At 35.0% G+C, this 3,414-nt stretch overlaps 1 pseudogene; it reads left to right on the forward strand.

Moving 5' to 3' along the window:
* The first annotated feature begins 2,377 nt into the window (after positions 1-2,377).
* The window catches only part of LOC106320684, a 4,158-nt pseudogene continuing 3,121 nt past the window's right edge, over positions 2,378-3,414 (forward strand).

Raw genomic sequence — 3,414 nt, forward strand, 5'->3', positions numbered from 1 at the left:
AAAATACAATTTTGATGCTGAAACCGTTAATCTTAGAATCAACAAATGCGTAGATACAAAGTTATTGAAATTAAATATTCTTTTACGTTAGAGGCTCACTTCACTACTAACAAGTACTATACACACAAAAACAAATTATTCAAAAAAACAAACACAAAATATATTAATATATCACCTACTACTATAAAACACACTAAAATACCAAGTAATGCTCTTAACAAATAAAAACGACAACAAAATTACATTATCCAAAAAATCATATTCTTAACAATAATAAAACAATATTCCGCGCGAAGCGCGGACATCCCCCTAGTATATATATAAAGTAGATTTTTCTCTCTTCTTATGACATGTGGAAGGGGGTTTATTGACATGTGTCCTCTTTTTTGTCTTTTTATATTTTAGATCCTTCTTCTTTTAGATTATTGTAATTTGGTTCATTATTTTCTATTTATACACTATCTAATCCTTCTCACACTAACCATCATCATTTAAAGTTTTATAATCTATTTTAATCTATTTTATTGTCAAAAACATTGCAAAACGAATAAAGAAATAAGTAAAAAAATATAAATATATTTTAAATATTTAATTTATTCACAACTAAAAATAACATAAACTTTCGCTATTTTATTATTTTTTACTATTTTCTATTATTTCATTTACAACTATATATATATCTTAATATTAACCATAATAAAGCAAAACTCATAATCTAACATAAAACCTCCATAATCACAGAGAAAAAAATGCCAAAGTAACACTAACTCAATAAAGGTTCATAGCTCAAAGGCGATCAAGAACGAAAACTAACTTACCCCACTTTATTATAGAGTGTCTTGGCCAGAACAATCAAAAGTCAGTAAAATGTAAAAAGATAATCTTGAGATCAAACAATCCCTCAAACACAAATGAGCGTGATCAAGAACCAATGCAAAGAATCAAGAAAGCGGGTTAGAGGAAGAATAATCAACATAAGGCCAAAATCACCACAAAGCAGGAAGAGACATACATAACGAACGATAAGCACAACCACCAACTAAGACGTAAGAAGCACCTCACAAACTAAACAAGCATAAACAAGACGCCTATGCCGGTGAAGAACCACAAAGCTCTGGATAGAAGTGACCAAAGCTCCAAGAGACTAATACCACACACTTATACTAAGGGAAGTAAGGGAAGAAGAGAACAACATGAGTGAGGGAGAACAGAAGCCAACTCTCGAGAAACATGAGTCCAGACTTGAGACCAGAAACAATCTTCCAAATCTACAGAGCATACTCGGAGGAGAACATTATTCAAACCTGGAGTGGCAAACATGGCGAAAGAGAGAGTCACAGAGACTCAAGCACCGATGAAAGCTGTAACGAGATGAGGGAACATAAATGGAAGGGTAGACAAAACGAAATCATCAAATTGTGGAGCCGTCCTCGAGCTATAGAAGTCAGATCACCAAAAACCATATCTTGAAAACCAAGACGAGAAGGGAGTATCAATGGTAAGCAAACGACGAGGAAAACAACTTCAAAGACGACTAAACTCTGACCCAGCCCAAAGAGATGCAGTTCCTAAGAGCTGAAATCTAAGGAAGAAGAGGAGCATCCAATATTGAATGGAGCAGCCTAAAACGACGTAAGAAACAACCGCACAACTGAGAACTTCTAAACCCGATTTACAACAAATACCAGAAATCTCAAGGTGAAGAAGGCGATAAAGAACAAGAGCATGAGGTGAGTCTTTTTCGGTGATGATGAGAAACACCGCATACCAGAAAGGTAAACAAAGTACATAGATGTTGAAGGGTCAATTTCAAAATATGGGAAAAGACAAAAACATCTTGAAAGTTATAATGTTCAAAATTATGAAAAAAATAAAAGACAATTTTGACGCTGAAACCGTTAATCTTAGAATCAACAAATGCATAAATGCAAAGTTATTGAAATTCAATATATTTTTACATTAGAGACTCACTTTACTACTATACAGACAAAACACATTATTGATAAAACAAAGACAAAATATATTAACATATCACTATTATTACTACATAACACAATAAAAACACCAAATAACGTTCTTAACAAATAAAAATGATCACATAATTATATTATCCAAAAAATCATACTTTTAACTATAATAAAACAATATTCCGCGCGGACACCCCTTAGTTTTTAATAAATTTTAATTCCATCGAACTTCACAGCACATAATTCAAAAACAATAATGAGAAAATAATTTGAACCACTTCATGCACAATATGTCCTCCTCGCCAGTATGTCTCTTTCACACAACCTCGGTTTCTCTCTCTCTCTCTCTCTCTCGCAAACGTAAAACCAGACGCAAACTCTCTCTCTCTCTCTATACATCACGAACAAGGATGTCGTCCGATGACGAAGGAGGAGAGGAGATCTCTTCAAGATTGTGATAATCGGCGACTCGGCCGTCGGGAAATCGAACCTTCTCTCTCGTTACGCAAGGAACGAGTTCAACGCACATTCTAAAGCCACGATCGGCGTCGAGTTTCAGACGCAGAGCATGGAAATCGAAGGCAAGGAGGTCAGAGCTCAGATTTGGGATACTGTTGGTCAGGAACGCTTCCGTGCCGTTACCTCAGCTTATTACCGCGGCGCTGTCGGAGCACTCGTTGTTTACGAAATCAGCCGTCGTACCACCTTCGAGAGTGTCGGACGTTGGCTCGATGAGCTCAAGAGTAAGTCTCCGTAGATTCATTCTGCTGGTTGATTTTAAATACACCTTTTATTTGACTAATCTCTCTGAAATTGTTCTGAATATTGTAAAGTTTTAACTAATTAGGTCCTTAATATCTGACGATAACTGCAAAATTCCCGTATATATACATGTTTTTTTTTATCATTACTTAAAAGAAACATACTATTAGAAACTAATCTTCTACTTTTCAGTTAGTAGTAGAATTAAACCAATAACAATTCATAGAAGCTAAAGATTTTTAATAGAAAATTGGGGCAAATAAAGGATTTTAATTTAACCCAACTATTATTTGGTAGAATTTTTTTGACTTTCTTCTCCACATTTGGTGGATTTAGTTTCTCTAAGTAATGAATGGACTATTTTAGATTTAACACTACAAGAAAACAACGGTATTCTGACGGACATTCCGACGGAAAATGAAATCCTCGGAATTTCCCGAGGAATTTCCGAGGAAATATCAACCCGTCAGAATATTCCGAGGAAATTCCGAGGAAAAATGTGTTCCTCGGAAAAAACCGATGAATTCCGAGGAAATATTATAGGGATTTTACAAAATTCCGAGGACATTCCGACGAACTAGTGATCGATCGATGCGTTTTTGGACATATACCGATCGATCGATCACATTGTTACGCTCTGGTCCATCTTAGTGATCGATCGATGCGTTTTTGGACATATACCCAT

Source organism: Brassica oleracea, unplaced genomic scaffold (genome assembly GCF_000695525.1).
Source record: "Brassica oleracea var. oleracea cultivar TO1000 unplaced genomic scaffold, BOL UnpScaffold01021, whole genome shotgun sequence".
NCBI classification, from domain to species: Eukaryota; Viridiplantae; Streptophyta; class Magnoliopsida; order Brassicales; family Brassicaceae; genus Brassica; species Brassica oleracea.